Raw genomic sequence first — 13,554 nt, 5'->3', positions numbered from 1 at the left:
AAGGTGTCTCAAACGAAAATATTAACAAACCCATTCACAGCTATTTACAACTGACTATTTATTTACATCAAAACACCAAACTATTTACAACACGGGGGAGCTCGCGACCATGACCAACTGACACACAGGGCTTAAATACATAGAAGGAGCAATCAGGGAATGGACCACAGGAGGGAAACACAGCTGGGGCAAATTAGACCTGACGAGACAAGGAAACGTAAACTGAACACACTAAGATAACAACAGACCTTCAAAGTAAAACAGGAAACACATGACAGTCACGCAAAAACAAAACACTGACAACACCGAAACGTAACATTTCCCCCCACCCAAAAATCAAACATGTAACCCCAAGTGAAATGTTTGATCAAAAGCGGATGAAGGCTGGTGGAGGCTGGAGCGGTCCCACGGACCCTCCAGCAGACGACGAAGGCTGGAGCGGTGCCTCGGACCCTCCAGCGAAGGCGGACGAAGGCTGAAGCGGTCCCTCGGACCCTCCAGCGAACCCTCCAGCGACCCTCCAGCGAAGGCAAAATGCATTTTGATTTTAATAAAGTATTATTTACCTTGTGTGAGTACAAGAAAACAATTATTAGAATACAATGTGTTAAATTTGCTTAGATAAGAGGTAGGGCTGCTCGATTATGGCGAAAATGATAATCACGATTATGTAATTGAGATCTCGATTATTTCACGATATTTATTTAACAATAACAATGTATTGAATAATTGCTTTAAAGATTGTCAAAAATAATATAAAATGGTGTGCAAATACTGATAACCGTGCAAATGTTTGCAATATAAAAAATAAATAAAAAATGTAAACATTAATGTTTAGTGAACTTCAAACTACTGCATAATATTTATGCATACAAATAACCAAACATCAAGGCAAGCTGTGTAGCCACAAAATGCACAATTGCATCAAACTGACATTGAGGTATGTCAACTAAAGTTGCTGCCTGAACAAAAATAAAATTAAACACTGAAAGTAGTACCTTTTATAAGAAATAAATAAAAACTAGTAGGCCCGAGTCCCATACAATCTCAAAATGGCTCAACAAAACATGGTTCCTGCAACCTTTCAAAGGTTTTTAGCCAGAAACACCAGCCTATTGACATGATCAGGCTTCAGGGATGCTCGCAGGCAGTTGACAACATTTCCACCAGTGCTGAAGGCCCTTTCTGATGAGGCACTTGTGGCTGGGATGCAAAGATATTTCTTTGCCAGGATGGAGAGTCGTGGGAAGAGGTTCTGTGATAGCTTCCACCACCCCAGTGGGTCTTCCTCTGTGTCCAGGGTCCCTGCCTGGAGGTAGGCCTGAAGCTCAAAAGCTATGGCCTGGTCCAGTTGAAGAGCATGTTCTGCACCTGGAGCTGTGCTGTGAGGGGGCTTAAAGAAGCTGCTTAGGCCCTTTTCCCTCTTCTTTTGGTTTGATGCACCATCATCAGCAACCTCCGTGTTACCAACGGGTGTCCCCATCACTGCAGCCTCCTTTAATGGGACAAACATAAAATGACAGCAACACAGAATGAGGAACCAGTTTTATCTGTCTCAGGTTTGGCATTCTAAAATACAATCCTTAAATAATTACTATAAATAATGATAGATAGACAGACAGACAGACAGACAGATAGATGTTTAGTATCTTTATAAATATGGGCAATGGACTTCATTTCCATTGTTAGTCTGGCTTTTATTGTCTCTTGGCTGACCTCGCTTACATATCTCAGTTTGAACCCTGGGTCCAGGACAGTGGCCATGTCAAGCAACTCTTGTGTTGGTGAGTCACCATACTTTTCATTTAGGTACTCCAGTATTCTCCTCTTGATGCATTTTGAGAGGTCTGTGTCATCATCTTGCTCAGCCAAGATTGAGTTGTTAATAGGTGGAGTGTTGGTTTTATAAAAGACACACTCACATATTTCTCTCCAGAAAGTGCATCAGTGAATTCAACCAAAGGTCCCAGGGTCTTGTTGATGGCCTCAAGGACATCAATGTCCTGCCATGAGGGGATGAGGTGCCTGGTTCCTTTGTCTTGGGAGAGGACATGGGCAATGGCCTTCTGCTGCTCAAGGACTCTGGAAACCATGGCCTGCCTAGATCCCAATCTGGTTGGACATTCAGTCTCTAAGGAGTGGTCGGGCAGTTTGAGGTCTATCTGTGCCTTTTTCAGCTCTCTTTTTTTTCCAACTGAATGAAAAGGTGCTGACCATTTTTTTGCAGACCCCCACTGCACGCTCAATCCTGTGATCTTTCATGGCTCTTTCTATAAAAACATAAAAATATAAACAAGCATTATCAGGATGATGATTATCATTTCCTTGAGTGTGAATGAATAAGAAAAAGTGATGGTAGCTTATTTATGTGTTTGTATAATTCATAGAAAATGTGTATGACTGTGAGAATGAATAAAAGTATCTCTGAATTTAAATCGTTTTTTATATATTATATTCATTTGAAGCATTATGTTGTATACTTATTGAAAGAAAATCACATTATGCATCATATTCAGTAGGAATTAGGCCTACTCACCTATGGCCAAATGTAATCTGTGCCCAAAGCACTGGAGCCTCATCCAGCCATTCAGTTCTGCAGCCAGTATGACATTTGCAGCGTTGTCTGTGGTTATACAGACGAATTTACTCTCCTCCAGATCCCACGAAGCCAGTGCTTGTTTCAGACCTGCAGCTATGTTCTGCCCTGTGTGGTCTTCTGGGAAAAATGATGTCTGGAGACATTTCGTTTTCATGTTGAAATCCATGTCAATGAAATGTACCGTGAGGCTCAAATACGGCTCCATGGTGCGGCTTGACCACAAGTCCGTTGTGGTGGCAAAATATTGGGCTGTAGCCACTTCCTTTGCGACACCATCATGACACTCATCATATAAAGCGGGAATCGCCACTCGACTAAAATGGTGACGAGATGGCAAGTTATACCGTTTGTCCAAAGTGTGGATTCGTTTCTTAAAACCGGGGTTGTTCACTGTGTTAATTGAGCAGTGGTCTTATGTTACCGCGTTTGTTATCTCCTTGTGTCTCTGGGAGCTGGTGGGATATTTAGTCGCGTTGTACAGGGTAGTGTGAATGGAGGTCTGTGAGGATGAAGCAGGTGTTGTTGAGAGTTTTTCTCTATGCTCCTTCATTGTTTGATCGTATGTCACTTTGTGAGCGGTCTTCAAATGATTGAATAAATTTGTAGTGTTGCTCTGTGGTGCAGCTACAACACTTTAGCAAAGTTTACACACTATATCGACTTGATCCACGTCTGACTCCGCGAACCCATAATGTTTCCACACCACTGAAGTAGTTTTACCTCGCTTTTCAACCAAAGGCATTCTTTCTTTAGCAGCCATTATCCTGTCCTCTCCAAATAACATCTGCTTAGCTTTCCTCGGGTACTCTTAATTGATGTGATGCGTGTTCGAAACGCAGAGAGGTGCGCTCGATTTGCCACCTCGCGAGAGTAAAGCACGAGGGAGGTGCTAATAATCGGCTCAGTCATTTTTAATGATCGTTGAAAGTCCAGATCGTAATTGAGATTAAAATTCGATTAATTGAGCAGCCCTAATAAGAGGGTCCAGCAGTAGATCAGATGAATAGGAAAGGATTTGTCTGTGTGTTTCAGTTGGTTTAGCTGTAGGCCTGAGAGTGTGTGTAATTGTTTAGAGGGAAAGGAATTTATTGACACTGGGGGTCTGCTGTCGTAAAAGGAGACAAGAAGCTACAGTTGGGGATTGCTGATGCTGATGCTTGTACCCTTAATAAAACTCATAATTGCCATACCTTGGAAGTAGGTTTGCAGGAGACTCTCCACCTGATCTGTAAATGTAAGACAACAAGAGGCCAATGGCCCAGTGGATGCAGAGTGGGGGTCTCAGTGTTTGTAATATGTTAACTCTGTTTTCTATGTTGTGTAGTGGAATTTGGTGTAGCTTGGGTGAGGAGATTACTTTTATGACCGACAGGAAGTCACGTACACAGAGACACACACACACACAGTGCTTTAACTGTTAAAGTTACACCCACATGCACAGTGAAGATATGCGTAGCCTATTTTAGAGTTTAGAATTGTGTTAGATAGGATGTAGAATTATTGTAGAGACACTGACCTGGATGTAATTAAGGCCTGAGTGTGTCATAAACTTAGGAGTAGATTTCTAGGAGACCCTACCCTAGTTTGAACTGTGAAAGTGAGACAAAGAGAGGTTAATGTTGAGTGGAAGTTCCTCAGGGCATGCCTGGGTGGGAGTCTCAAAGTTTGTAACTGAATAACTTTGGTTTGGAAGGGAGATGGACTTTTATGACCCTCAGGAAGGCACGTACATAGAGATATACGCACATAGTGCTTTAACTGTTACGCACACACATCCACACGCACGCTCACTCATGTGCACTCACACACACAGGTGCGCGCATACACTCACTCACGTGCACTCACACATACACACAGGTACGCGCATACACTCACTCACGTGCACTCACATAGACATACGGGTATGCACACACACAGGCACTCACGTGCTCGTGCACATAGACACAGACACAGAGTTTGCAGCACACTGTGGGGGTTTTATGATGGGGTCGCTCCTACAAAACTGTGTTTCACAGACAAAGGAGTGAAAGATTTTGCAGAGGGACACCGGCCTGGCAAGTCTTCCCTTCTAGAAGAATGCATGCTTAAATGAAGATGAATAAAGATGAATAAAGGTTTTGTGAAATGACTACTGAGTCCGGTGCATCTCTGGAGGCCCAAGGAATAAAAAGAACCGGGGTGAAACTGATTTCGTAACACTTGTTAAGAGATCTTTACTGTGTTATCACATACTCTACAAACTCTGTGTGTGGACATGGAAGTGCCTTAACAATCTGACAAAGCATTTTACTGTGTAGCCTATCCAAGATTTACAACACCAAAGGGATAGGATTCTCTCTGTGTGATAATCCTATTTACGAGCATAACAGTATTGTGACAAATTTCTTTTCAACCTAAAGCTCTTTGCTTAAAACATGGAGCCTAAAAAATAATGTTCAAGTTTTGACAAAAGTCTCCTTCAATTACATGCCTCGGTGTCCAGGAGGAGCACAATTTTTCTTTAGTTAAATGCACCCTAAAAGCTTTTTGTTCACTGTGAGCTACCAACTGCCACATACAGTGGGGCAAAAAAGTATTTAGTCAGCCACCGATTGTGCAAGTTCCCCCACTTAAAATGATGACAGAGGTCAGTAATTTGCACCAGAGGTACACTTCAACTGTGAGAGACAGAATGTGAAAAAAAAATCCATGAATTCACATGGTAGGATTTGTAAAGAATTTATTCGTAAATTAGGGTGGAAAATAAGTATTTGGTCACCTCAAACAAGGAAAATCTCTGGCTCTCACAGACCTGTAACGTCTTCTGTAAGAAGCTTTTCTGTCCCCCACTCGTTACCTGTATGAATGGCACCTGTTTGAACTCATCATCTGTATAAAAGACACCTGTCCACAGCCTCAAACAGTCAGACTCCGAACTCCGCCATGGCCAAGACCAAAGAGCTTTCGAAGGACACCAGGAAAAGTATTGTAGACCTGCACCAGACTGGGAAGAGTGAATCTACAATAGGCAAGCAGCTTGGTGTGAAAAAAATCAACTGTGGGAGCAATCATCAGAAAATGGAAGACATACAAGACCACTGATAATCTCCCTCGATCTGGGGCTCCACGCAAGATCTCATCCCATGGGGTCAAAATGATCATGAGAACGGTGAGCAAAGATCCCAGAACCACACGGGGGGACCTGGTGAATGACCTGCAGAGAGCTGGGACCAAAGTAACAAAGGTCACCATCAGTAACACACTACAACGGCAGGGAATCAAATCCCGCAGTGCCAGACGTGTTCCGCTGCTGAAGCCAGTGCATGTCCAGGCCCGTCTGAAGTTTGCCAGAGAGCACATGGATGATACAGCAGAGGATTGGGAGAATGTCATGTGGTCAGATGAAACCAAAGTAGAACTTTTTGGTATAAACTCAACTCGTTGTGTTTGGAGGAAGACGAATACTGAGTTGCATCCCAAGAACACCATACCTACTGTGAAGCATGGGGGTGGAAACATCATGCTATGGGGCTGTTTTTCTGCCAAGGGGACAGGACGACTGATCCGTGTTAAGGACAGAATGAATGGGGCCATGTATCGTGAGATTTTGAGCCAAAACCTCCTTCCATCAGTGAGAACTTTGAAGATGAAACGAGGCTGGGTCTTCCAACATGACAATGATCCAAAACACACCGCCCGGGCAACAAAGGAGTGGCTCCGTAAGAAGCATTTGAAAGTCCTGGAGTGGCCTAGCCAGTCTCCAGACCTCAACCCCATAGAAAATCTGTGGCGGGAGTTGAAATTCCGTGTTGCTCGGCGACAGCCGCAAAACATCGCTGCTCTCGAGAAGATCTGCATGGAGGAATGGGCCAAAATACCAGCTACTGTGTGTGCAAACCTGGTAAAGACCTATAGTAAACGTTTGACCTCTGTTATTGCCAACAAAGGTTATGTTACAAAGTATTGAGTTGTATTTTTGTTATTGACCAAATACTTATTTTCCACCCTGATTTACGAATAAATTCTTTACAAATCCTACCATGTGAATTCATGGATTTTTTTTTCACATTCTGTCTCTCACAGTTGAAGTGTACCTCTGGTGCAAATTACTGACCTCTGTCATCATTTTAGGTGGGGGAACTTGCACAATCGGTGGCTGACTAAATACTTTTTTGCCCCACTGTATCATGACTAAATTCTCCATCTTAAGGAAATTAAGCTGTATTCTTGTCTGCTAGAATTTAAGCCCAGCAAGCATTGATCAGAGAGGGCTGGAGGGTGTTTGAGGCCATTGTAAGACAGAGGTACGTAAATTTGCAAATGTACAGCAGTGGGAAAAAGTGTTTGCCCCCTTACGGATTTCCTATTTTCTTTGTATGTTCGTCAATTTAATTGTTTCAGATCTTCAAACAAATTGAGATATTATATATAGGTAACACAAAATATACACTGGTTGGCTTTCACAAACAATATAAAAGATGGAAGTTGCCCATTTGTTTTTCACTTTGCATTTTGATGAACCAGAAGTCACCTTATATGGATAAATGGATGAGTGCTAATTTATCAGTTAACACTAGCTATGTAGAAAGTATAAAAATGGATGTAGCTATCATGACATCACCAACTGGTTTCTGAAGGCCTATTTGAAAGCCACAAGCAAGTAGGTCTAACTGTGAAACTGCACTGACTTGAGACTTATAAATAATTAGCCAATGAATGACCTGGATAACCTAAATTTACAAAAAGTAATTTAAACGATTTTAAACTGAAAACGATTGAGAAACTGTTTAGTGAGATCAAGATAGAAAGCTGTTTTCCCAAAGACTTCAAGAGTCCCAAAAGTATTTTTTTTTAAACCAGTTATTGCAATCAGGTTGTCTTCTGCCAAGTTAAGAATGGACTAACAAAAAAGTAGAAATTTACGTTGAAGCACAAACTTCTAGGTACTGATGGTAAATTTGATTCTTTTTACTGAATCGAGTTTTAATGAGTCACTCACCAAAGTGAATTGGGTTTTTTGAGTCATTTGATTCACTGAGTCAGTTGACCAGAGAGTCCAAAAAATGTACATTTTCACTCAAACTTAATTTGTTTCTCTTTTCATGTAAATCCTACTGCTAAGATGAATGATTCTAAAATAAAACAACTATTTTATAGAGCAAAAAAGAGCAAAAACATTTCTAAAATTAAGCAATTTCCTATCAAAATTGCCTAATAAACATTTATTTTGTTTATTTTTATTTTATTAGTATTTTCCTTAAATGTGTCAAATATATATTTTCTCATCTAAATGTCCACTGAGATGTGAGCCAGGGGGCGGTAATGCGCCTTAACATTGGTTGCCAACCAAGAAGAAGAAGAAGCTGTGAGCCAGGAGGGAGGGGGTGAGTGAGTGATTCATTCGCTCTGTGATTCAGCACAGGAGGGAGGGGGTGAGTAGCTCAAATGTGCTGTTAGCATGTTAGCAGAGCGATGCTACTGTGAACAGAGGAGCTATTGTCTTGATGTGAGCTTCTACTCAGGGTTTTTTCTTCCACTTCAGAGCAGAAATTTTTTTGTTAAGATACTGGATGTTTTGTTTTTGTAACTGCTCCTGAAGGTTTTTCATGTTCGAAGTAGAATAAAGGGCCATGCTCCAACTGATGTTCAGCCAGTATTTTAATCTTCTTTTCACCAGCAAACACCGTGAAAAACTATGGTGAAATGATCAATGAAAAACACGGATATTACATCAGCAGAACAAAAATTACAACTCAAATAAAACATACACACAAAGTAAATGCACCAACATACCGTGTGCGCCTTTCTACTGAACATTCATGAGCAATTGTAGTCCATATTTTCTATATTTCCACCCTTTACACAGGCCAGCATTCTCTTTGTGGCTCGAGCCTTCAGTCTCTGGTGACACGTGCTCTTAATTGAGCCTCACCCCAAAGCATGCGCACCACAAAGCGCCACACTCAGGCCCACCAGTAGGTGGCGACAACACAACATGAATCCAGATTAAACACCAAATTTTTCAACATTGCAATCACATAATAATTACATTTCAATGCGACAGCTACACTGCCACCAAAATTACAAAGGATTTCTATTTACAAGTGTTAAACAAAATTAAATCCTGTAATTTTTAATAAATTGACAATCAAACATCAACTTATGTTACAAAAAAAAAACACTTCTTAAATAAACTTATAGATCACATATTATGTTTGTGTTCTTAACCCTTGTACTACTTCACTGTAGTTTAGACCCTTTAACTAGTACCACTAGTTTCTGAACTGGTCTCTCAAGAAAAGAGACTTGTTTCAAACGTTCACCTTTCTTTCCCAGATCCTTTTGCCCTATTTGGATCTTAACCTTCCGCACTAAACCATCATCATCTTCATTGGCTTCAACCACCCTTGCCAATTTCCACTCATTTCTTGGAATATTGTCCTCCTTTAAAATCACTACATCTCCAACCTGTACATTTTGTTTAGGAGTATGCCATCGTTGTCTTAAACTAATGCTGGTTAGGTATTCCTTGCGCCACCTGCTCCAGAACAACTCTGTTAAATATTGCACCCTCCGCCACCTCTTCCTGGCGTACAAATCTTCTCTTACAAATCTACCAGGAGGCGGAAGTGGCACAGACTCTTTCATTGTGAGCAAATGATTAGGCGTCAAAGGCTCAGCACTGTTGGGGTCGTTGATTGTATCAGTAGTGAGTGGACGATGGTTCAAAATTGACATGGCCTCATAGAAGAAAGTTCTCAATGAGGTGTCATCCAACCTCCCTGTGGCTTGGGCTAGGACAGAACTCATGACATTCCTAACAGTGCGGATCTGTCGTTCCCAAATGCCTCCTCTGTGACTAGCTTCAGGAACATTCATTTGAAAGTCACACTGGTTTTTAGCTAGATAAGTAGAAATCATCTCCTTGTCTAATTCCAACAGACCCTTCTTGAACTCGTTCTTAGCTCCGACAAAATTTGTCCCTTGGTCAGAACGAATCTGTCTGACTGTGCCTCTGATTGCTATGAAGCATCTTAAAGCGTTTATAAATGCGTCAGTGGAGAGATCCTCCAACATCTCAATGTGCGCGGCTCTCGAGCTTAAACACGTAAACAATAGGCCATACCTCTTCCATTCCTTTCGACCTTGTTTCGTGTAGAAGGGACCGAAAACATCAACTCCAGTGTAGCTGAATGGGGGCGAAGGATCCACTCTGTCAAATGGCAAGTCAGCCATGCGTTGTTCTTCAGCTGGCCCACGCACTTTTCTACAATTGACACACCCTTTAATGTATTTGGCCACTACCTTACTGCCACCTATGATCCAATAGCCACTTTCCCTGAGTTTGTTCAGAGTTTGGCCTCGGCCTTGGTGTTGCGTTTTCTTGTGACAGTGGTCAAGAACAAGTTGTGTGACAATGCCTTCCTTTGGAAGGATTACTGGATGATTCAATGCAAATGATGCTGAGGACTTTCTCAACCTTCCTCCAACCCTAAGCAAGTTGTCTGCCAAAATAGGATCAAGTTGATACATTTTATGAGTTTTTGGTAGTCCAGCTGAGTTTTGACTGAACCATTTGAGCTCTTCTTTAAAGACTTCCCTCTGTGCTGCCTGGAGGAGTACAAAAGCGGCCATTTGTCTTTCTTTTACACTAATGGGTCCTGAGTTATCTCTCCTTGCAAGTCTTTTAATTCTTGCCACAACGTTAAGAGCTGTATCCCAATTGGAAAATCTTGAGAACCTCTCAAGAAAGCTGTTTTCTTCAAGGGCATTTGTCTTCAGGACCTTTACTTCTGGGTCCCCAACAAGAAGATTAGGGGAATGTTGGTTTGTGACAATTTCCCTTTCCCATAGGAATTTAGGTCCAGTGAGCCAATTCGAGCTTAGCAGATCTGCCACCTTGAGGCCCCTAGACACGTGATCAGCTGGATTTTGATCAGATTCAATGTAAAACCATTGCTTCGGATCAGTAGAGTCTCTTATTTTCTGAACTCGATTTGCCACAAAGACATGAAAGCGACGAGCATCATTTTTTATGTATCCAAGCGTCACTTTAGAATCTGTCCAGAAAAACTCCTCGTCAATTTTCCGCTCGAGCTCTGACCTGAGGAAGTTACTTACAGCTGCAGAAACTGCAGCTGCAGTGAGCTCAAGGCGTGGGATAGTGATTATTCTTGTGGGTGCCACTCTGGCTTTACCCATGACCAGTGCACAATGCACGTTCTTATCAGCAACAATCCTGATGTATGAACATTGTCCATAGCCACTGCTGCTGGCATCCGAAAAATGATGCAGCTCAATTTTTTTGACCTTGCCAAAGTTCTCAGGAACAAGGCATCTTGGTATTTCAATCCTTTTTAGATTCTCCAAGTCACCGAGCCATGCTTTCCATTTGGTCTCTAGTGCCGGAGGAATAGGATCATCCCATCCCACTCCGCGTTTGCACATTTCCTGGAGTACTTGTTTTCCTGTCAAAATGTAGGGTGAGAGAAAACCTAACGGGTCATACACACTAGCAACTGTTGCTAGAATTCCTCGGCGTGTGGCTGGCCTTTCTTTGAGGGCTACACTGAATGAGAACACGTCAGCCTCTATGTTCCACTTTACTCCCAGCACACTTTGCATTTGAATTACAGAGTAGTTCAGGTTTACATCTTTGGTCTTGCTGGCTCGTTCTGTTTCTGGGATAATGCTCATGACCTCCTTGTTGTTGCATGCAAATTTGTGCAAGCGCAGTTTCCCTTTTGCACAGACCTCTTGTGCTTCACAGACCAGCTGCTTGGCTTCCCTGACTGAATCAATGCTGATTAGCCCGTCATCCACATAAAAGTTTTTGTGAATGAATCTGGCTGCCAGCGGGTAGTCCTTTTTTTGTTCCCTGGCGAGATACTTCATGCCATAGTTAGCACATCCCGGTGATGATGCCGCTCCAAAAATGTGCACTCGCATGCGATACTCCTTAGGCTCAGTATCTGTATTCCCGTCCTTCCACCACAGAAACCTGAAGAAGTCTCGATCCTCTGGGTTGACATGGAAGCGATGAAACATTTTTTCCACATCACACATAATTGCTATTTGATGCTCTCGAAATCTGCACAAAACCCCTGCCAGAGCATTAATCAAGTCTGGGCCTGTGAGTAGGTGGTCATTTAAAGAGATGCCTTCGTGTTTAGCAGAGCAGTCGAAAACAACTCGAATTTTCTCTGGCTTTCTGGGATGATACACGCCATGGTGCGGAATGTACCATGTGTTACTACCTGATGTGCCATCTGCTTCCTCTGCATCACCATCTTTAAAGACACTATTCATGAACTTGATGTAGTCTTCCTTGTACTTTGGGTTCTTATCCATTTTTCCTTTTAAACGTTTCAAGCGAAACATTGCAAGCTGCTTGTTATTTGGAAGCTGTGGGCGTTCTCTAAAAGGCAGAGGCATTTCTAAATGGCCTTCCTCATTGTAGTGAATGTTCTCATTCAGCATCTCTAGAAACTGAATGTCCTCTTGAGATACACTCCCTTCTTTATGGTTTGTGTCCAGAAAGTCATTTTCAAGTGCTTTAATCACAGAAGCAGGCGTGACAGATGGCAGCTCCTTTACTGTGACACGATGACAGATCCCTGCTGCTCCCATTGAACTTTTCCATGGCTTAATGGCTCCCACGATACTCCACCCTAAGTCTGTTTTTATTGCATAGGGATCATAATCCTTTCCTGGTATGACTTCCCTTGGCTTTAGCGCTCTTGCACAGTCGTAACCGATGAGAAGAGCTATAGGACAGTCCAAGAGATCTGGCATTTCATTTGCAATGCTAAGTAGATGGGGCCACTTCTTTGCTGTCTCTCGAGTTGGAATAGTGTGTTTCTCCAATGGAATGTACTCTTGAGTGTAGGTTGGTGGCAAGTCAATGTACTTTTCTGAGTTGTACCCTCTTACCCTCAGTCCATCCACTCTTTGACTAGGTACAATCGAACACCTGTCAGTCATTGTTGTCAGCTTTAGCTTCACTGGTTCCCTGCTTGCCTGTATCTTTTCACAAATATCTTGGTCAATAAATGTGTTGCTGCTTTGGGTGTCTAGCAGAGCATAAACCAATGTCTCTTGATTCTTCGCTGATGAAGAAAGCCACACTGGAACAATCATTGAAGTGCAATCATTGTTGCCCACTCTCACACTGCACGATACGGTGGCTGCATTCTCCTCTTCTGATGGTGGTTCAGGTTCATCTCCCAGTGGAGGATCTTCATGGAGAGGAGAAGGGTGGCTTCGTCTGCAGACATTACATGTTGCTCTCTGTCGACAGTTTTTGGAAATGTGGCCGACTCGCAGACAAGCAAAGCACATATTGTTGTCCCTAATAAACTGTTTCTTTTCTTCAAGCGGCATTGCTGTAAACTTTGCACATTTATAGATAAAATGATTTTGCTTGCAGCAGATACATTCAAGTTTCCGTTTGTTCTGAGTTGAGGAAGGGTTGGGTTTTGATTTTCTTTGGCTCTGAACTGGAGTTGTGTTCTTCACATCTTTAGACCCATTTGCTGATGTCACCAGGACACTGGCCTTCAGACGTTTTTGTTCTTTCTCAGGTTTTTCAAATGTGTTTTTTAAGGCAAACAGAGAAGAAACAGGATTACATGCTATACGCGCCTCTTCAGCCACAAAGTCCGCAAATTCTGCAAACCCTGGATATGCCTTTTCTTCATCCAGTAATTTTGTGACATAACGATTCCAGCGGGTTGTGGCCCAGTCAGGAAGTTTCAGCAATATTTTTTGATTTTCTTCACAATCATCTAAAACCTTGAGGCCTTGGACGTGAGGCATAGCATTCTTACAAGAAATGAGGAAATCACTAAACTCTCTCAATTTAAGTGACTCCTTTGGACCAATCTTTGGCCAACTGCTTAGTTTTCCCCTAAAGGCTCTTTGAACTACAAATGGGTGTCCATAGCGTTTGTTCAGAGCATCCCAAGCTTGTTTGT

Source organism: Maylandia zebra, linkage group LG2 (genome assembly GCF_041146795.1).
Source record: "Maylandia zebra isolate NMK-2024a linkage group LG2, Mzebra_GT3a, whole genome shotgun sequence".
NCBI classification, from domain to species: domain Eukaryota; kingdom Metazoa; phylum Chordata; class Actinopteri; order Cichliformes; family Cichlidae; genus Maylandia; species Maylandia zebra.
Note: the sequence above shows the minus strand (reverse complement) of the source record.